At 38.8% G+C, this 23,857-nt stretch overlaps 1 protein-coding gene across 5 annotated transcripts in view; it reads right to left on the bottom strand.

The window, feature by feature from the left end:
• The window catches only part of Hr3 (nuclear hormone receptor 3 ROR-beta), a 518,235-nt gene that overhangs the window by 33,132 nt on the left and 461,246 nt on the right, over positions 1-23,857 (bottom strand). The window lies entirely within an intron of this gene.

Here is a 23,857-nt window from a genome sequence, read left to right as displayed (position 1 = left end):
CCTCAGTTTCTAGTGAGAGGGATGTGCCTCCATAGCCTGACACAGTATACTCATGTCTGGTTGGGCACTTGAAACTTTCAAGCGAAGATTCGGCTCCAAATTTAGTCTATTATAGATTTCCAATGAGTATTTTATTTCAAAACATGAAACAAAAATAAGAGGGTCAGTGACACAATCAGCCTTATTTTCCTGTCGAGTGTTAAAGCCATGAAGTCTGATCTACACACCTGCTGCAAAAACGTTGTTGTATGTGTTTCATCGACATTTCTCTTCCGAGCTGATCGCGTATCCCTTCAAGTTGTTCATGTACGCCTGGGGTTACGCGTACCGCTGTTTGAGAACCACTGTTCTAAACAATTGTGACATAAACGATATGAGTGTAAAGGTTAGGGTACATTGAACCAGCATATTAAGAGCTTAGAGAATTTTATATCTGCGAGGCTGCAATATCATTACTTATCTACCGTGCGTCCATTTCGATCTTCAGCCGAGAGATCGGGAGAAGCGTGGCGGGCGGCGCTGACGGAGATGCCGACATTTGCGGCCTGTAATGCCCGCTTATTTTTATGGACATATGCAGACATTTATATAAATATTGCAAAACGAGCACTAACCTGTGTTATAAGAGTACGGTTTTAATTTTAGTAGCTTAGTGGCTGTATGTGCTGAAGATTTTGACACGCCCATCTCCTGTGAAACACGGCGTAGAGGTTTGTTTGGAGAACGTTCATCGAGTTTTGTTTCGGTTAGAATCCGTCGTTTTTGCTTAGGTGTTTTAAAATTTAACGATCCAGTTTCTCGTAATTTAAGGACAAGATGTCCAACCGTATCTCTGTGTGGAGTTGAAACGCCTGGGAATTTCTGTACAAATTGCCTACACACGTCTCGACACAAGTCTGTTTTCACGTACGTGTCATACATAAAAAATCTTTGTTCTAACGTGAACCTTGCGGCTGGCATTCCAATCGTCTCATTGACACAACACACATACACACTGCAATAACACAAACAAGTAATGGCAAGTAACCAAGAATAACACTCTTGCGCACAGTACGAAATTAACACGCTCTTCGTTTACATTGCTCGCCACTATATTCACAACTCTGTCTTCATCTAGTCGCGAAGGAACAAAAAAACTCGAGCTCGGAGATATTGGATTGCAAGGAAGCTTACGAAAACCATTGACTTTTAACGGTTTCGTCTGCAGCGTAATCTTGATACAGTGTTGCACATTCGAAACCTCCAAACGATTCCCATGGCCACAAAACACTTTCAAGGATATAAACTTAAGCAGGACGTTACTGGTCAAAACTATGATTAAAATGCTTTATTATCTGTGGCTCTTAACATAGTTTCTATAGCGTATTTATTTGTGTATATAAGAGCAGAACTTGGATGAATTACAGAAGAACTTTTGCGTGTTATAACACAGGTTAGTGCTCGTTTTGCAATATTTATATAAATGTCTGCATATGTCCATAAAAATAAGCGGACATTACAGGCCGCAAATGTCGGCATCTCCGTCAGCGCCGCCTGCAACGCTTCTCCCGATCTCTCGGCTGAAGATCGAAATGGACGCACTGTAGGTGCATATAATAATTTACACGTAGCCGTATGGTTACAATCTCGCCTCTGATGGGAGCGAGCATTGGAAAGCAGCTTGAAAAGAACAAGCGTCTTCCATTCCAATGATTGATCGATTTAACGTCGCCTTTCTTCCACTTTTGGCTAATCGCGACGCAGGAGATGAAGAATAGCAGCGATGGGCGAACCCTTAAGATGAAAAACCATTTCGTAGGAGTTACCCTCCAAAGGGTTGTTGCGCCACGAAGATTTAGCATGATTGACTGATTGAGTTGGTGTTTTAAATCCACTTTATGCACAGAAGGCTAATCGGGACGGGACTGGACCTACAGTTTAAAGTGGAATCAGAACCACTATGTGTCTACACCGGGTATCGAACCGGGACCCCTTGATTACAAGGCGACGACGCTACCACTGCGCCATCCGGAGGGCTGATTTAGCATGAAAATATCATATCATAAATTAGGACTTTGTTGTGTACTGAATTGTACATTGCAAAAAATATATAGGCTATGTGTAAATGATTGCCTTACATCCATACCGATGACATCCATATATAAACTTTGATATGGACAATAAAGTGTAATATGTGGGAATTTTACATTTCGTATCAGTTACATGCTTGATATTATTACTATACAAGCAATCAAGTAATTTCCATTGAAATACTTCGAGTTTTAAAAAGTTCATTGTCAATTCGTGACAAATCTCTTCTTATACGTATAAAATATACCAACATTTTATACAGTGAGGAAATGGTGCTTTCAATAGGTTCCATTAGCTGTAAGGATCTGCATCGTGTGTGACGCCGAAAAAAAAATACAACTCACGTTGCTTGTTGGTGCTTTAAGGTCTGATAACTGCAAATAAAAGCATAGAGCTTTCTTGTACGAATATTGCAACACAAAAGAAGCTGATCAATTGACCCGGCAGCGTTACCTAAAGCCTGGACGTGATAGGTGAAATGATGGGTCGGCAGCCCTGAGGCGCCGAGCCAATATGGTAGGTGTTACCTTCTGTAAAATGGTGCCTTGCAAGAAAGGTACAAGGACTTTTTCACTTCTTGGAGTTTCGTTATTGGAATGATTGCTACGTGCTTAAAGTTGTGCCTTGGAATCATTGGCAATGTGCATTACAAGGAATACGTACCGCAGATGGCGCCGCGTAAGGAAACTTTCACGCGAGACGCTGTTTCCATCTAGCCAGCAGTAATGTCCATGGAACAAAGGATTCTGGCTCACAGCAAAATCGCTTTCTCATGCTTCTGTGGAGAGCATTCAATAGATTATGATAAACGTGGATGTCCATGGCCTATGGTTTACGTGAAGATAATTTGTATTCTCACCGAAATATTAAAAGGCTCAAAGTCAGTGTGGAAACTGAAATACAATTCTCTCGCATGGCTGAAGGAAAATTTACTAGCTCTCGTTTTGAGTTGTTTTCGATAAGTGGGTTTCTTTCTATTATAATATGTAAACATTCGTCTCACTAAAATTAAGAAAGATTTATTTTCTATATTCAATTTACCTTATAATGTCGACGAAAACTAGGATATGAATCAATTCAGCAAATACAAGATGGTTACAAAAGATCTGTTCATTTTCACGTCAAAACGTTTTAATGAATTGCCATCAGTCTACGCGTAAACAACGATTGTCTACATTCTACGTGTATACAATGTCCCAGCTAACTGTAGAGCAGGGCCGTGCATAGCGGAAGAGGAGCGAGGAGGGAAATTGAGTGGTGAAAGCGCAGAGTTGCCAACCGTATGGTCATTATTAGGGAGCGGAAGTTGATGACCTGAAAAAATATAGCTAGGGCCTATATGACCTATAGAATGTCCTAAAAAATCGGAAAAAGTAACGCAAAAAATGATAATTAAATTTGTTAGTTTCAGGTTAAAAGTTGAAATGAAAAGAAAATTAAACAAAATGCAATCTGGCTTTCAAACAAAAGGCACCAAATGATACCACATGCACATTCAATTATAATATGCAACTAGGATTTCCAATGGAAACGACCGGATAATTTTTAAACAATTTAATGAAAAAGTCGTATACACTGAATGAATTGGCGTAAAATGCATTAATTCACCTTGGTGAAAAGACTCAAAAATATTACCAAAATGAAAGAAGTGGCAAAATATGACGAAACAATACACCTAATATTGCGAAAAATGAGGGAAAAATTACCTGAAAATTGAAAAAAAAATGCACTTTAAAATTACCTTTTTTGGGTTCTAGATGAAGTGTAATATTGTGTACATTTAATGGGCATCGTGTCCGAGATGTCAGAAAAAAAGATGGCATTTCATCAAATTCCGCTCTCATTATCGTAAATGTACAGAAATGTCACGGCATGTATGGACGTACGGTCCAGACCAACTCCGTACGCTAAATGTACGGCTTGTCAAAATTTGCACTTTCTGTTTTATCCCTAATATTTCCCTAAGAAATTCTTAAACCAAGTGTACGGGCCTGGAGACAAAAGTACGGTCCGTTTGCCATGTGCGTACGGTATTGTCGTTTTCAAAAGTTGGCAACGCTGCAGAGCGAAACAGAGAAAGCGGGTAACTCCAGTCGCCAATTACGCAATCCCGTTTCTCTCACTGTTCATTGGTGGAGCCGTCTCGCGTCACTACTTGCGCAGAGACTTGTTCTCGTTCGCCTGGTCTATAGTTAGCTGGTACAGGGTATAGACAATCTAAGTACTTAAACTATGTAAGCAACGTCAATGACGTAATCAATGTAGACAACATGGCGCTCGTCGTTCTTCGACACGCATCGTGCTAGAAGCAGCAACAAGCATCTGCAGTTTGTGGTATCATAATCGCAGATATACAGTGTGGGAACCAACACATCATTCAGATGCTGTAAGTTCGTGGTACACACAAAGTTAATGCATTCTTGGTGCAGCAGGTGACAGAGTAAAACTTGTCAATTTGGTTTGTTTGAAATTATCGTCTTTGATGCATTTCTGTGCGTGCACCAAAAGTGAAACATTTGCAGTTTATGCGCTTAAATGCGTCACTGGCGTCACTAGCGTGCGCAGGTTTGATTTTTCGGATGGGGCTGGAATTGTAAGAGCCAGAAACTAGTGGCAACATATCTGTATAGCACAGTGGTAGCGTCGTCGCCCGGGTTCGATACCCGGTGGAGGCACATAGTGGTTCGGATCCCACTTTAAACTGTAGGTCCAGTCCCGATTAGCCTTACTGTGCACATAAAGTGAACTTAAAACATCAACCCAACTCAACATATGTGTCAATTGACATACTTTGGGTTCTATGTCAGAAACTTTCTTTGCAGCACAGTGACGGACGGAATCCGTCTAACAAAACTGCATCATACAAAACATCTGAGTCACCATTTTTGAGGAAATAAAAGAAAATGTTTTACTGCTATCCATGTATGGTATGTTACTGTACTGCAATCCATTCGAGAGCCGTGACATTGTGTATATGTAAAGAACTTTTTTAATTATCCTGTATATAGAGACCTTTGAATTTAATTGAATTGAATAGTTGGTAAAACGAGAACAGATAGAGTACGTAATGAAAGAATCATAGGAGAATTAAATCAGAAGTCAATAGAAAAGAAACTGACACAAAGACAATTAAAATGGTACGGACATGTGGTAAGAATGGACGAAGATAGAAAAGCAAAACAATTTATGGAAGCTAGAACAGAGGGAAGGAGAACAAGAGGTAGACCCCGGAAGACATTCGAAAAAGGAATAGAAGAAATAGGACAAAAGGAATAAGAGAATTGAAGAGGATAACAAAGGAACGGAAGAGATGGAATGAGTGGATAGACGGCAACCCCGACGCTATGAGGCAAAAGGGGAAATAGGAAGATGAAGAAGAAGATTGACTTGTTGTTTAAGTCCACTTTATGCACAGTAAGGCTAATCGGAACTGGACCTACAGTTTAAAGTTATATCCGAACCACTATGTGCCTCCACCCGGGACCTAGAGACCTTTGAGTGTGTCGAATTTTATCTTCATCGCACTGTTTCCGAAATATCACGACCCGCAGAAAAGCTTCTGGCAGCATAAATGTAGAAAAGTGTTACAAATGCCACGACCATAGTAGCGTGTGCTTTGAAACAAAAAGACCGACGTACACAATTTATTGCCCGAAATATTTGGCGATAAAGGCTGCAAGTTATGGGCCGAGGGGGCATTTGTTGCCATAGCGATTAATGTCGGAGAGTATCAGATTCGCGACGAAATAAAAAAACGCGATGAAGCCGAAGGCAGTGTGGCCACTGGCGAACGAGCAAGGAACGATCACGTGACACGAGACCTACATTTTGGGGACCGATCGATGCCGTTTACCCAAGACACGGGCGTTCACCCTCTGGCCCTCACTTCCTCTTCCGCTTGTCGCAACGGGCCTCGAACCCAGAAGTGCTTGTTCTGCGCAGCGATGTAATAACGCGTCTAATTTATTGCACAAACTCAAGTTTTCCGGCTTTGTTGCGGATCTTTTTCTCTTCGCCCGGAAATCCTGACCAACTTAAAAGGGAGGCTTTGTACTCGTTGCCGAAAGTTTATTGAGCTGTTTGGACGTCGACAGGGTGGTTACTTTAACTCTTCTAACATTTTTCTATCATTCTCTCTCCCGTCTACTTTACGGTCCGGTTTAGACGCAAGCATTTTCTTAACATTTATGCTATGACCCAAATGCTACCGTGCAAAGTAAGAAATGTTATGGCATTTCAGATGCCATGGCATATTTCATGGCATTTCTCAAGGATAGGCTCGGTCCGAATCATTTTTCGTAGCGTAACCAATCAGAAGCGACCTCTATGTCACGAGTGCAGCTGTAATGGCGGCCGAGTGAGATGCAAACAATGTATCACTTCACATTTTTAAAAGGCGATAACTATTCAACCGAGAGGAATAACATTTCCTATAAAACGGTATTAGTTACAAAACTATGGCGCTGTTTACATACATACTTTACAACGTACAAAGTATACACGTAGGGAAGAAATTTTAGTTTCAATTGCGAAAAACGTGGACTCATCATAGATGGCGTAACTCGACGTGCCTTTCATGCTGTATATATTATACATTGTAATTGCCAAAGCTAACCGAAATGTTACATGAAATGCTTGCGTGTAAAGTAATATCTGCTACAAGATTTCCTGAAGCATTTATGCTAGCAAAAATGTTAAAAGAAATGTTTCCATCTAAAGCGAGCCTTTTTCTACAATTCTACGTATTTTTCTCCTATCACATACACATGCACACAGAACTCAAAACATGGCGTTTAGAAGTTACCGTATTTTACTATATTCTACCGTTAAAATTTAACAGTCTACGCCAGTGGTTCCCAAACTGTGCGCCACGGCTCCCGTGGCTGGCTTACAGGGGCGCCGTGAAATGTTCCAATACGAATTTTAACTGAAATGACAGTGATTGTTATGAATATGATTGTTTCAATATTTTCTTCTTTAGTACTTTTTACATGTAAAATATTTTTGAATTTGAAATAGTATGTGTTTATTTTTTAACTTAAGACAAGCAACCTAACCACACTGAGCATTGCAAGTGTTAAATAGGCCTATATTCTGAAACACTAAGAGCGTCGTGAAAAGAGAGAACGGGTTTGCTTGAATTAACCACACACAGCTGGTTAAGTTTTTGGTAATTGCAATTAAACATTTCGCAATATTTACTAAATTTATAATTTTGACTAAATGTTTTGGTGACTTTAAGCAGAGGTGCGCGATTACTGAAATAATGTGCTTGTGGTGAAAAAATAGTTTGTTCGTCGCCTATTTAAATAAATATTTGGTTGAAAGAAACCTTTTCAAGAAATTCCAAACAACTCTTTTCTCTGTGTGTCTGCTAATTTATAAAAACGGAGCGCATTTGTTTTCCATTTAAATCTGAATATTTGATCATGCATAAGGATACAGAATGATGTGTTTCAGCGTTTGATTACTTTTATATCTTGTTACGTACCCAATAGGACCAAGTAATGTGAATAGTTTGCCAAAAACGAATAAAGATGGCAGCACCAGGCGTGCAAGGTTAAGAATTGGCATAATATATGTGAATAATTTTATAAATAAGAACAAAGCAAATTGGAAAGGTGAAAAACAATAGAATATATTATAAGAAGACAAAGAATAAATATGAAAGAAGTAAATTAAGATATATATTTTATAAATCAAATCAGTGATCACATGTAAGTTAATATGAAAATTAAGGAAGTCAAAGCACTGATACAAGTTTGTGGCTTTGAACAGATATTGCATCTGTCTGATTGATTTACCATTGCCATAGGGGAAATTTTGTTTACATCAGTGGCGAGCGCGTTCTGATCGACGCCCCACAGCACTTTTTGGTTGCGCGGTTTAACCGTAGCACCTACTTGGATGCGCGTGTCAATCGTTTGCACCAAGTATACACTCTGTTGTACCTAGTTAGTGGTGGCGCGTTCCAATTGCAGCCCCAAGGGAGGATATTAGTATTATTCCCAAAGCTTAAAGGAAAAAGTTGGAAAAGGATAAAGGAATTCGTTAAATAGTCAAAACCTAAATAAATGGAAATCCAGAGGGAGGTTCACAAAGAAGACAAGAAGGAAGTCCAGATCCTCCATATTGAGAAGGAAGTCCAGATCCAGAACGTCCATTGAGAAAGAAGTTCCGATCCAGACCGTCCATTGAGAAGGAAGTCCCGATCCAGATCTGCCCATTACGAAGGAAGCACCAATAGAAGAATATCCAAATAGAGAAAATAAATAATAAAAAGAATATTGAGATGAAAATTGATTGTAAACGAGAAAATAGAAGAATGTAGCTTATCATGTAAATATTCTTACTCCATGTATCCTGTGTTTAAATAATATATTCGTTTAAACGTCTCCATTGGAAGCAAGGACTGCAGTTGAAACCTACTTTCAGTTTCAGTTTCAGTTCGGCTCGGAATGAAACATTGCAGTTCACTTTCAGTTCTCGAACTGAAACTGGAATGAAACCGGAGTATATATGTCCGAACCAGAACTGGAATGATCTGGGGTTTTAGTTTCAGTTCGGCCCGGAATGAAACCTTTCGGTTCACTTTCAGTTCGCGAACTGAAACTGGAATGAAACCGGAGTATATATGTCCGAACCAGAACTGGAATGATCTGGGGTTTTAGTTTCAGTTCGGCTCGGAATGAAACCTTTCGGTTCACTTTCAGTTCTCGAACTGAAACTGGAATGAAACCGGAGCATATCTATCCGAACCGTAACTAGAATGATCTGGGGTTTTAGTTTCAGTTCGGCCCGGAATAAAACATTTGGGTTCACTTTCAGTTCTTGAACTGAAACTGGAATGAAACCGGAGTATATATGTCCGAACCAGAACTGGAATGATCTGGGGTTTTAGTTTCAGTTCGGCCCGGAATGAAACCTTTCGGTTCACTTTCAGTTCTCGAACTGAAACTGGAATGAAACCGGAGCATATCTATCCGAACCGTAACTAGAATGATCTGGGGTTTTAGTTTCAGTTCGGCCCGGAATAAAACATTTCGGTTCACTTTCAGTTCTTGAACTGAAACTGGAATGAAACCGGAGTATATATGTCCGAACCAGAACTGGAATGATCTGGGGTTTTAGTTTCAGTTCGGCCCGGAATGAAACCTTTCGGTTCACTTTCAGTTCTCGAACTGAAACTGGAATGAAACCGGAGCATATCTATCCGAACCGTAACTAGAATGATCTGGGGTTTTAGTTTCAGTTCGGCCCGGAATAAAACATTTCGGTTCACTTTCAGTTCTTGAACTGAAACTGGAATGAAACCGGAGTATATATGTCCGAACCAGAACTGGAATGATCTGGGGTTTTAGTTTCAGTTCGGCCCGGAATGAAACCTTTCGGTTCACTTTCAGTTCTCGAACTGAAACTGGAATGAAACCGGAGCATATCTATCCGAACCGTAACTAGAATGATCTGGGGTTTTAGTTTCAGTTCGGCCCGGAATAAAACATTTCGGTTCACTTTCAGTTCTTGAACTGAAACTGGAATGAAACCGGAGTATATATGTCCGAACCAGAACTGGAATGATCTGGGGTTTTAGTTTCAGTTCGGCCCGGAATGAAACCTTTCGGTTCACTTTCAGTTCTCGAACTGAAACTGGAATGAAACCGGAGCATATCTATCCGAACCGTAACTAGAATGATCTGGGGTTTTAGTTTCAGTTCGGCCCGGAATAAAACATTTCGGTTCACTTTCAGTTCTTGAACTGAAACTGGAATGAAACCGGAGTATATATGTCCGAACCAGAACTGGAATGATCTGGGGTTTTAGTTTCAGTTCGGCCCGGAATAAAACATTTCGGTTCACTTTCAGTTCTTGAACTGAAACTGGAATGAAACCGGAGTATATATGTCCGAACCAGAACTGGAATGATCTGGGGTTTTAGTTTCAGTTCGGCTCGGAATGAAACCTTTCGGTTCACTTTCAGTTCTCGAACTGAAACTGGAATGAAACCGGAGCATATCTATCCGAACCGTAACTAGAATGATCTGGGGTTTTAGTTTCAGTTCGGCCCGGAATAAAACATTTGGGTTCACTTTCAGTTCTTGAACTGAAACTGGAATGAAACCGGAGTATATATGTCCGAACCAGAACTGGAATGATCTGGGGTTTTAGTTTCAGTTCGGCCCGGAATGAAACCTTTCGGTTCACTTTCAGTTCTCGAACTGAAACTGGAATGAAACCGGAGCATATCTATCCGAACCGTAACTAGAATGATCTGAGGTTGTACTTCTAGTTCGGCCCGGAATGAAACCCTTCTGTTCCTTTTTAGTTCTCGAACTAAAATTGGAACGAAACCCGAGTATATCTACCCGAACTGTAATTGGATGGTCTGAACTTTCACTTCCGGTTTGGCCCGGAATGAAAGTTTTCAGTTCTCGAACTTAAACCGTTTCCCGACCCAAATGTTAAGGATCTGGGCGCGTTTTGCTATGTTTGAGATCGAGAAAAATACTGAGTAACTTTTACATTTTCTTCATTTAAGAACTGTATCTCACATTGTACTGACAATTGTACTTTTTTGTAATTATCTGTGAAATGAAAACGAAAAGTTTAGATGAATCCGCCGCGTCACTTTTACCTCAGTTGATTCAGTTCAAAATGGCATCAAACAATGGGATGAAAATTAACTGTGGAAAAAGTTACGTATCTTCATTACAGTAACCAAATTGTAGTTAATGAAACATACATTTCTGAAAGTAGCGTATGACATCACAGCACAATAACCAAAATGTAGTTAAACAAATACATTTATGAAAGTAGCGTATGTCATCACAGTACAGCAACCAAATTGTAGTTAATAAAACAGATTCAATTCTATGTGAGCTGTGGCTAGCTTCATAAGTGTGTCCATTTTCGCGCAAAACTACATCAATAAGATTAATACACATTAAATTTTCCTATGGTTTGGTTTTCTGAATTACTGAAAATAGAAAATTAAAATAGTGTATGAACTGTTAATTTATGAAAAACGCAATAAGCATCTATCCTCGATGGATATTTTCACATCTACAAATAACCATGGATTAAAGAAAAAGCACTTAAAAATATGCTTCACAAACTTTGGTTGATTGTAAATGATACATGTCATAATTTTGTAGTAAAGGTTCCTCCTCCTCGTATGTAACATAGTATTTGCACTTTAACAGCTATTATTTAAATTTTGAATAAAAAAGGAAATTAGGTCATACATAAATCTTACAATGTTAATATTTTAAATGTCTTTCCAAACGAGAATTATGAAAAACGACAGCAAACATGTGAGCATGAAAGACAATGACTATTCACCTTCCTCCTCGACGAACTCGTAAACACTACTGGAGCTAATAGAGGAACTGAAAGAATTTTCATCTTGGTTTAAGGTTGGCAAGTGCTGATCAGAACGCTTTTGGAATAAAGCATTCGTCCGCAAGACCATGAGATCATCAAGTGTTGGAGAGGAAAGGTTGTACCTCAAATCTGACATTACAAACTTCACACTTGAGAACAACCGCTCCACGCTTACCTGGGTGGCTGGTGCAGCCAAAACCACCGGTGTCGGGAAAAATGCGCCCGGGAAAAGTGAGCTCTCGCAATAAAAGTGGGAAAATTCGCCCTCCCAAGAGTAACTACAATGAAAAGTGGGGAAAATGCGCATTGCACTTGCCTTCCCCAGTTACCCATTGAAAGAAAATGTATTGTGGTTTAAGCCGACAGTGTGTCGATCAAACTTCTTTCGTGACCGCACAACCAATGACCACCACTCTTGGACAATGCCGATATGAGAATTGTTTCTTGAATTGCGCTGCAGCTGTGGTGAAAAACACGATTCCAATGTTGTTATGTCCTAATATTTATGACATAAACAGAAATAATTATCTCAAGATTGGAACTTCATAACTAATATATTAAAACTTGTAACAAGGTGGATTACATGATTAACACTTAAACATCCATAAGACATATAAACAAGATGCATACTCGTTGATATGCACAGACTATGTACATTGGCCATAACTGCTAGTTCACCACATACAATAATGTATTTTATAATATATATCAATCTTCTCCCCTTCTAGAGAAAACAAACTTATGAGGGGTAAAACGCTCTTGGCCTTTTTACTCTTTGAGATTTCCTTCTTACAAAATCACTTCCTCCCTTCGAAGACGAACTGGTTCCTGGACCAAGTCTGCTCGCTTCCTTCGAATATGATCTACTTTCTTGCTTCGGAGACGAACTGTGAGCATTGTGTTCTTCACTGTCGCTTAGTTCCTGCCGATGCATTTCATTTTTTATCGGAGGATATAAATATGCATGATATGCACTATCGTCATATTCCTTGGGTATTTCTGACTGATTTGAATCTCCTCCTGTTTCATGAAGAATCTTTAAAAATGAATAGTGTACATTTCTGTATCTGCCACTTTCTATATCTCTTACTTTATACACAGCAAAACTGCATCTTCCAATAATCTCTCCTTTCCGATATATCTTTCTTTCAGGGCAGTAATAATATACGTTACTTCCAATTGAAAATTTCTCACATTCATAATGAACATTTTTAGTGTCATCTTTAATGATTATATTACTTGCAGTGTTGTAAGAAAACATTAATGAACTTGGAGATGTTCCAGTTGATGGCAATGGAGTGTTGTTATGCCAGTGTATTACTGTACGCAGTAGTGATTCTACTTCAGTATTTAATTTTCTAACATCCCCTTTTGGAAAATCTCCTATGAGAGTTAGATACCTTTTCACGGTATTGACTGTTCTCTCAGCCAACCCGTTTCCCGAAGGTTTATATGGGCAGGAATGCTTTAGTTCAATGCCCAAACTTTGGCAGAACATCTTAAATTGTTCACTTGCAAAGGGTTGTCCATTATCTGAGACTAACTCTTTTGGAGAACCAAGTATGTAAAATTGGCTTTTTAAATGTCTAATTGCTTCCTGAGCCGTTAAATTAGAACATTGCCAAACATTCAAAAATTTCGTGTGAGCATCAACACACAACAGGAATAAATAACCTTTGAAATAGAAATGATCGACATGTACACGTTCCATAGGTTGTGATGTCGGTGTCCATGATGTAAATTGTCGTTTTGCTGGAGCTCTTGCATTCGTCTGACAAGCATCACATTTTGCAACAAAACTTTCAATATCAGAAGTTAATTTAGGCCACCAAACTAAATCTCTGCAAATCTGTTTTAATCTCACTACGCCACTGTGCAGGCCATGAATTTGAGTCAGAAACTTGCATCGCAGTGTCTCTGGCAATACAATTCTATTTCCCCACATCAACAATCCATCTTCTGTTGATAGTTCCAGACGTTTCTTCCATAAAGCTACTGCTTCCTCATGGATTTGTGGATCAATTCCTCTTGGCCAACCATTCTTAACGTAAATTGTTATTTTAGACAACAATTCATCGCTTTTTGTATGATCCTTGATCTCAGATATGCGTAACGGTTGTAACTTTTGTTCTAAATCTGCATACGCTGTCAAAACCAAATCTGATTGCAATTCTTCAGGTAGTGGTAATCTTGACAAAGCATCTGCTATTGGAACCTTCTTAGAATACACTATTTCGTAATTCAGAGATGCCATGAATATTTTCCATCTCTGCCAACGTGCATTGTGTTGCATTGGCACTGGTGTATTCGAATCGAGCAATGATTTCGCAGTCGTTGAATCAGTGTATATTGTAAATTTTTGACCTGCCAGATATAAGTAAAAATGTTTCACAGACGAAACAATGGCTAATGCCTCTCTTTCTCCCTGACAGTAATTCTTCTGAGCAGGTGAAAGTGTGGCTGAAAAACACGCCACTGTTCGATGTTCACCATTTATCTTGTGCCCTAATCGTCCTCCAACACCGTAGCAAGAACTATCAGTTTCTAGGATTATTTCTTTTGAAGGATCGAAAGGAATTATAGCAGGTGTCTGAACAATCTTATCTTTAACAGCCTTAAATTCCGATCCACATTGATTAGACCACAACCATTTTTCGCCTTTCCTCAGAAGTCGATATAGGTGTGGTATTGTAGATGACAAGTTGTGTAGAAAACGGCTTTGAAATGCAACCATCCCTAAAAAACTTTGTAGTTGAACCTTATCCTTTGGCTCTGGACTTTCTAAAATAGCACGCACATGCTTTTCAGTTGGTGTGATTCCATTTGCCGTGAAACGTCTTCCTAAGTAAATCACTTCTTGCACTAGGAATTCAGATTTACTTAAATTGACTTTAACATTGTAATCTTTAAAGCGCTCCAGAACTTGTTTTGTTCTTAGGAAACATTCTTGTAGACTATCTCCAGAAATGATAACATCATCAATAAATGCTGCAACTCTTTCCAATCCTGTTAAAATTGAATCAATTACCTGTTGGAAAAGCTGAGACGAAACATTTGTACCAAATGGTAAACGTTGCATTCTGTACAAGTGAGAATCATAATTTAAACACAATATGTTTTGTGAGTCTGGATGCAAACTAACTTGTAAAAATGCTGAACGTAAATCAAGCCTGGTGTAGTACTTTCCTATTTTAACTTTTTGTAAAATATCAGGAAAGTCTGGTAGAGGATACACTAAACCATCGGTTTGAAAATTAACCGTTTTCGAGTAATCTACACAGATACGTATAGAATCATTTGATTTCTTAACTGGCACAATAGGACTTGCCCATTCTGAATGTTCTATAGGAGCTATAATATTCTGCTTACACATATTATCTATTTCTTGTTTTATTTGATCTCGTAATGAATAGGCTATTCTGTACGCTTTCCTGAACACAGGCCTAGCATTCTTCTGTAAAGGTATTGATACCTTGAATTCTTTAATGGGTGTACTAATATCCTCATTAAACAATTCTGAAAAAGATGTCAGTAATTGTGAACGACAGTCTTCAATGTTCATTTGTTTAATATTACTTGAATTATGTACGTCGGCTTTACGTTTGTTCATAATCATGGCTTTGCTATTTTGCCCTTGCACATTTGATGTTCGTGAACATTCACCTATATCATCAATCCTTTGCTGATGTACCTTTGGAGTATCCATTATGCTTGAACGCTGATTTTTCGAACAAGCATCTGGTAGAGAATCTTTTGATTCTAGACCTAAGCATGCATGTGTAGAATCTTCCTTTTGAACATAATCAGTTTCAGGAAACTCATTTAGAAGTTTGCTGCGCCAATCACCAAATAATATGTTCATTCCAACTCTACCAATTAATATATTTGTATTAATCTTATCGCCAACAACAAAAGGCATCATGTACATTTTGCCATGATAGTAAAGTTTTAAGTTTAATTGGCCTAATAAACACAATCTTTCACCTGATATCGACGTATATGAATTTAATAGCGGACTCAGTGTGAAGTTGCCAATAAGATTAGTTAACAAATCTTTTGAAATGAAATTAGCAAAACTACCAGAATCGACAATAGCTTCTAACGATTGGTCTTGTATTATAATATCAATGTACAAAGGTAAACGTTCATTTCTCAATGAAATCTGATCAGATGCGTGTTGCAAATTAGAAATAGATTCGTTTGCTTTTTTATTGTACATTTGTTGCGTGTTTGTAGTTAAAAAAGTATATGCACTATCTTCTTGCACAGAGAATAAGCTATGTTGAGAATTGCATTCTCCATAAACATTACCTTTGGTATCCAAATTACTGTTCCTCATTTCACAATTTCCTTTATACATACTAGATAAATTGACTGCAGGTTCCTTCCATTGTTTATTTCTTTCTAAACATGCAGCCAAAAAATGTCCTTTCTTCTTACAGAAACTGCAAATAGCATTGAATGCAGGACAGTTCTCTTTGAATGTACAACCTAACCTTGCACAGCGCTTACATTTTATATCACTTGCCTGATTTTGCCGTGATACAAATTTTTGGCTAAATGCAGTATGGGGTTTAGATTGTGGCATGCCTTTGTATGCATTATTTGTTCCGAATCTTGATTCTCTTGTATCTTGTTGATTCTTTGAAAAATGAGCTTTAGCAAACGAATTGTTTGTACCGCATCTACGTGAGCCTTGTATTTGCTTATTTTCACCTACCAAAAATGCATTTTGATTGACTTTATTTTTATTTGTGCGTATTATCTCATGTTGGAGTACTACATCACAAACCTTTTCGAATGTGTTGGGCATGTCTGACAGTAATCGATCTTTTAGTATACTATCGGGTAGTCCAAACACGAGTTTTCCTCTAAGACGAGTGTCTAATTCATCTGTTGTAAACTCACAAGTTATTGCAGCAACTTTTAAACGATTTATGTACGATGTAGCTGTCTCATTTTGCTCTTGCTTTATTTGCATAAAAGCGAATCGTTGAATCCATTTATTAACCTGTGGTGCATATATTTTTCGCAATGTATCAAAGAGTGCCTCCAAGGTGCAATCTTGTGGATCCTTTGGACTCAATCTGTGTTCCAGCTCTTGATATGGTAAACTACCGATTACAGAAATAAGAGTAAACACTCGTTTCCTTTCTTGTATATCGTTAGCCTCAATAAAAGCCTTGAATCTTTTAATATACGAATTTATATCCTGGCTTGGGTTATAAGCCTCAAATGCAGGTATAAAACTTATGTGTTTTTCCATACTGGCTCACTTGGACTTAATTACTATAATTCTACTTACAGTAGTAACTATTTATCTTCTTTAATCCTCGTCGCCATTTTGTTATGTCCTAATATTTATGACATAAACAGAAATAATTATCTCAAGATTGGAACTTCATAACTAATATATTAAAACTTGTAACAAGGTGGATTACATGATTAACACTTAAACATCCATAAGACATATAAACAAGATGCATACTCGTTGATATGCACAGACTATGTACATTGGCCATAACTGCTAGTTCACCACATACAATAATGTATTTTATAATATATATCAAATGTGGATTTGACTAATATCTTGTATGAACAGGGTTATATATAGTACCTGGATTTAAACAGTTTGATGGCATGGCAGTCGGGTAGGAGGCCAGGTGATTGGTTGGGAACGGGAATGCAATGCGATGTAAGGCACTGTTGGAAAATACATACTTCCTGTTCCCTTCCTACAGGTGGTGACGCAATAGAAACTGGACCGGACGGACGTAGTGACTAGTGAGTCACCTACTGACTATTTGAATCAATAATGTTATTTTTTTATGTTGTAACAATATTACATTTATTTTGTTATAATTGAAATCTGGGCTATAAAATATGAAAAATGACACCAAACACGACCAAGATATACGAATTACAAACATATTGCCACTCAGAAGTAAAAACTACGTATCCATATTATTATGTAGCGTATTGGAAGCAATGAGTTCGTGTTTGGTGTCATTTTTCACGCTTATTTCATACAATTTTTAGGTATATAAAATATTGAGAATTCAGGGGGTACACAAAAAAGTAAAAAAAAAGTAAAGTGTTCCCCTGTGCTGAGCACCACGCCAAGAAAGCCTATAGGGGGTGTGGGGGTAACGCCCCACACTTTCTTGATCCGGTCGTGAGTGGGGGTGATGTGATCAGCATCACGCCCCTGACCGCCTTTACTCCCCAGGGTTTCCCCCAGGTACCAATATATTCGACGCTGGGTGGGCGCCGGGGCCGCTTTCACCGTTAGAAAATTTCCCGGATTTGAACCGGCCGGGGTTCGAACTCGGGACCTTTAGCATGGTAGTCAGACACGTTACCGACTGAGCCACCGCGGTACACAGAAATATTCAATTATGTCAAGGGGGACTCTCAGGCAAAAAAAAATTAGAAACACTGCCTTAATGGCATTTCGGATCTTATCTGTTTCCAAATATTCGGATCTGGCAGCCCCCAAAATACAAAATTGTTCACTACGAAGTTTTATTCCGAAACAAAACTGAAAGTACAAGGAGGGTTATGGTGCACCAGAATGTAGCGAAACATTTCAGTTCAGGTTCGGGTGCGAACCAAAAGTGTTCACAATGAAGTTTCATTCCGGAACTGAACTGAAACTGAAAGTACACGGAGGGTTATGGTGCACCGGAATATAGCGAAACATTTCAGTTCAGGTTCGGGTGCGAACCGAAAGTGTTCACAATGAAGTTTCATTCCGGAACTGAACTGAAACTGAAAGTACACGGAGGGTTATGGTGCACCAGAATGTAGCGAAACATTTCAGTTCAGGTTCGGGTGCGAACCAAAAGTGTTCACAATGAAGTTTCATTCCGGAACTGAACTGAAACTGAAAGTACACGGAGGGTTATGGTGCACCGGAATATAGCGAAACATTTCAGTTCAGGTTCGGGTGCGAACCGAAAGTGTTCACAATGAAGTTTCATTACGGAACTGAACTGAAACTGAAAGTACACGGAGGGTTATGGTGCACCGGAATATAGCGAAACATTTCAGTTCAGGTTCGGGTGCGAACCGAAAGTGTTCACAATGAAGTTTCATTCCGGAACTGAACTGAAACTGAAAGTACACGGAGGGTTATGGTGCACCGGAATATAGCGAAACATTTCAGTTCAGGTTCGGGTGCGAACCGAAAGTGTTCACAATGAAGTTTCATTACGGAACTGAACTGAAACTGAAAGTACACGGAGGGTTATGGTGCACCGGAATATAGCGAAACATTTCAGTTCAGGTTCGGGTGCGAACCAAAAGTGTTCACAATGAAGTTTCATTCCGGAACTGAACTGAAACTGAAAGTACACGGAGGGTTATGGTGCACCGGAATATAGCGAAACATTTCAGTTCAGGTTCGGGTGCGAACCGAAAGTGTTCACAATGAGGTTTCATTCCGGAACTGAACTGAAACTGAAAGTACACGGAGGGTTATGGTGCACCGGAATATAGCGAAACATTTCAGTTCAGGTTCGAGTGCGAACTATAAGTCGAACTGGAGCATGTTTCAGTTCAAGTTCAAATTCGGTTCGCAGTCCCTGATTGGAAGGCATCCTGTCTGGTTTCGTTGTCTACAAAGAACCCTACCCTGTAGATAAGCTAGCTGAGTTTTAAGTTTATGTACCTTTGCACCAAATGAAGGTAGCAATCTAGCCCCTATAAGTATCTGAAAATAAGGAAATATGGATTTTTTATTGATTGATATGGTTTATTTTACTTCGCATTTCTACCACTTCTGGCTAATCGCGAACATGAGGATAAGTGATGATAATATGATGAAATTGATGAAGGAGCACGTAAAGAACACCGATGCCCAGACCGGGATTCGAACCCGAGACTGAAAGAAGTATGGAAAATAATAATAGTACGAACATATATTATTAGAGGGGACGGAATTTTGCTGGTTGGAAAATAATTTAGAAATGTGGAGACTTGGAAAGAAATCCACGTGAAATTCATACCCACCTATACCTGTCATTTGTTTTTACAAGAAGCTTTCAAGGGTTATTTTCAACGTTAAGGTCTGGTATAAATTTTGAATGTATCGTCCAGACAGATAATATTTTGTATTCAATGTTACAGTAAAAATAAAAGTGGTTTTGTTCATCTCATAATTTATAAGTTAGTTATGTCATTAGTAGCGAAAGGGGTGTACAAGGGAAAGAAAAACTTATCGTATTGAATGAAATATACGTCTATTATTATATGCATAAAATTATAGGTGTAGCCTAAGTGTTTGGTTAAAGAGTTCTATGTAAATTTCTTAATCAAGCGGGTCCAAGGTTCAATACCCGGTGGATCCCACTTTAAACTGTAGGTCCAGTCCCGATTAGTTTATCCGTGTATAAAGTGGACTTCAAACAACAACAATTCAACAATTTATTGCTCTTCTGTAAGTCAACTTTGTGCTGAGATAGACTAACCGGAAAGGACTTCCAGCTTAAAGTGGGATCCGAATAGACATGGTATCGAGACCAAACGAGTCGAGACTTGGCATTGTCTCGGTCTCGTCTCGAGTTGTAAACGCCTCTCTCGTACTCAGTCTCGTCTCGTTCTCGTCTCAATCCTTGAATGAAACGTAAACAACACACGTAGTATGTCACTTCACAAACTTTCACAATGCAGTCATTAAGGACTTTTCTTAATACAGTTTTTCTGATTGACAACTCATTTCGAAGCTACAAACTCTCGAAAAACTAATTTCATTCTAAATATATAACGCAACCACGTCACAGTGAAACTGTTCACTGCCAAAACTTTTCCGATGGCGGCGCAAGCATATTTATTTCCGAATAGAATTTCTTTCGCCACGTGATTAACCTAAGTTTTGCATTGTAGCGTTATCTTGGGTGCTATCCACACGATACTTTCACCGAAGTGAATAGCTTCTCCATCCAATCGATAATAAAAAATGTGTTTAGTAAGTAACTAAATAATGTACTGGTGCATAAGTTCCAGAAAAATGCCGTTCTTTTGACACTAAGAATTACGTTATACATTAAAGTGCAACGGCGGTAGTTCGGACGGGTTTCATCGCGTATGTTGAAGCACAACGAGCATTAATTTGGTGTCATTAGGCTAGTTCTCATTTGCCGTATACTGACAACACAAAAATTTTGATTCTACACCACTTTTTTTCTGATTTGTAAATGTGTAATTCAAACGCGGACCTTAGAATCGGAGAAACTCGATAAATGATTTAGAAAAACGCAAACGAATATTTATCATTATACGTACTACAATCGCATCCAATAATTAAATATTATTACTAACCATGCCAAGAATGCGTTATTCTGTAAAATAATTAACAATAACTATAAAAATAAAAGTGCGCTCGTATCAAATTATTATGCATTTTTCTTTAATGCACTAATTCACAACAAATCACTTAAATTGTTTTGTTTTTTAGTTCCGGTATCTTCCTTGTTGACAATCACCATTTATGAAATTCTACGTAGTTTTAAAGCATTGATTATTCACCTATCCTTTTCCTACATTATTTATCAAGTTAAAATCAAATTAAACATGTAATTTAATACAACAGCAGCACGTCCAGCATCAAATTCGCCATGTATTTAAATTTGAGAACAGTTGCTACTCACTCGCACAGAGTGCTGCCATCTGCAATTAGCTTTGCCTGAACACACCCATTATGAGTATTATCGTGCAAATTGTCCATGGTTATTTCCATTGATTTTTCTCTTACATCCTGTGTGTTTTTAAGCGATGGATTTTTATGTATGCTGGTGCAGAAGTTGTCAACAGCTTGTTTCGAGTTTTTCTTTTAATTCTTGAAGCTGGTCAAATAAAGTGCACGAACATAATGATGGACAATTTGCACGGTAATACTCATAAATCCCACTGTACAAGTAATTAGGTAGATATCCGCTTCGTATATATGAAGAAGCCTCACAGTAAAATAAATTTGGTTGAGGTAAGATTTTCAAACACCATACCGAAGTTTCATAAACTAAGACTCGGTCTCGTCTCGATTTTAGCCGATCTTCATGGCAGAGTGGTTAGCACAGCGCGCTACGACGCCAGGGTCCCAGGTTAGAATCTCTGCTTGGGCATGGGTGTTATTTGTGTGCGTCCCTTCATACATTTTATCTATCATAACTCATCAAAATCGTCGGGATTAGCCAAAAGTGGCTGAATTGCGACGATAACCAACAAAAATTAAATCGTCTTGATTTTACAGACCTCGGTCTCATTTCGATAAATTTCGAAGTGCAGTGGGATCCATAAGTATTACCAAGCAAATTGTCCATCACCACGTTTACTCCCTTTGTTGTATGCAATGAGAACTTGAAGAACTGACACAAAACACCAAACAATCTGCTTACAACCTCTGAACCAGTATACGTAAAGATACAGTCCTAAAAAATACGTAGGATGAAGACAGAAACCAACGAAAATAGTCATGGACAATTTGCTGAGAAATTCTTATGGATCCCACTGTACATAGTCTTCTTTTCGTCTCGGTACCGCATCTAGATCAGAACCACTACGCAATGTGTTTCTACCGGGAATCGAACCCGGGATTAATTGACTGCAAATTGAGAGGGAGAGGAGCAGCAGTCCCCACGTAGTGCTATTACTGATAAAACACTTGTTTCACTTCATCCTCCACAATAATTCAAATAGATTGTAGCCATCTCTCTGTGCACGAGTTAAACGAACTTTTACAACGCGTTATTCCTACATTTTCTCCCTGTTTAATCTGTTAAGATAATTTAAGATGGCGAATAACTCGGTGAAAGTTTTGGCTTCGACTAGACTCGACGGCCACCTCGTTGGTTGACCGCACGTGGCTCCCTCCCCCTACCTTCCCCTAGGCCAAGTTCAAGGTGTCAGGTGTTATTTTTAGCGTTCTCAGGGCGTAGACCTCTGGGAGCAGGTCAATCTTTAGCATTTCCACTTTCTCGCTCCAAGTTCCATTCCAATATTACACAGGAGAGAAGGGGAGAGGAAATACCTGGTCAATTTACGAACCAGTGTTGCCAGATAAATGGATATTCAACTAGTTACACAAATCTTAATATCACAGTTAAATTGTGTCTGTGAACATCTGTAATTCGAATCTAAAGAACATATTCCATTGTAGAATATCACTTTTCACTTATTTAGCTGCAACATAATCCAAGTATGTTCTTTATTCTTAAATAAGACTGTAATTTTTAATGCTTCTTATTCGTACGAAATTACATTTTTTAAGACTTGTGCAATACATTCTACACATTTATTTCTTCTTTGAAATGTTGTCATTAAAAGATATTTCATGACTTTGCTTTGCAGTTTGAATACCGGCTTACAAGAAATCAGGACCACGTTTGTGAACTCAATGGAGTCACCTGTCATCTACTCTTCTTGTTACATGTCAAAATATGAAGATTTGAAACATAGCCGTGTACAGACACAGAATCCAAACCGCTTCCACTCGTATAGTAAAACATTTCACATTCGTTGTGCAGCTCCTTTTTCGTTCAAGTCGCCCGCGGAACGGCTGCTGGCTCGGCGGGAAGTAAGATCGCATCTGCCGACATTTAGACCCACAACTGTACGCTGACCTGTCACTGGTCGCGTCAGTGCTTCATTATCCAGATAGCTAGTGTCCAGTTTGCACGTGTTTGTGAAGTGTTAATAAGTGTTTTAGATTGTTTTGTTTTACTTTACGTATTACTGATGCTTTTCTGCAGTCTAATAATGCCACGCTATCCGTACAATTTGAAATAAAGCATTTTTATATACGACTCTTACGTCATTACGAATTCTTGTAGGAAAGTTAAAATACGTTTTGCAGCAGAATTCCCAGATGTTCCTGTTCCACACAGAGACAGTGTTCGGATACTTGTGAAAAAATTTAGGTAATCGGGGTTTGTTCTTGATAAGAAGCGAAATGTAAAACGGCGTGTGCTTAACCTCTTGTTTATCACCTGTCTTTTAAAAGATGCCTTCCTGTAACCCCCGGGGGACCACCTATTTTTTAAAAGATACCTTGTCATGATTGTAGTTTTTACGTCACAATGTCACTATTTTTCGCTAGAATTGCGATTTTCTTGTTTTATATTATTGTTAACACATATACTGCACCGTAACTCTTGCACGTCTTGTTCTTCCATAAAGGGGGGGGGGGGATGGCGGCTTCCTTTGAAACTGAGTCAGTGGCGCATAGACATGTCTTTTGGGAGGTACAAGTCGTGTTCTATTGCTCGTATGATAATAATGCAATTATTTTCTTGTTCCAGACATGCCAGCGATTATTTCCATGTGTATTTTGACAATGTCCTGTACTTTGTTATTCAGGGGCGGAGGGGGGGAGGGGCATTTTTCTTCAGAAATTTTGGAATTTTCCGGT

Source organism: Lepisma saccharinum, chromosome 21 (genome assembly GCF_977018435.1).
Source record: "Lepisma saccharinum chromosome 21, izLepSacc3.1, whole genome shotgun sequence".
Classification (NCBI taxonomy): domain Eukaryota; kingdom Metazoa; phylum Arthropoda; class Insecta; order Zygentoma; family Lepismatidae; genus Lepisma; species Lepisma saccharinum.
Note: the sequence above shows the minus strand (reverse complement) of the source record. Positions and strands in the feature narration are given on the sequence as shown.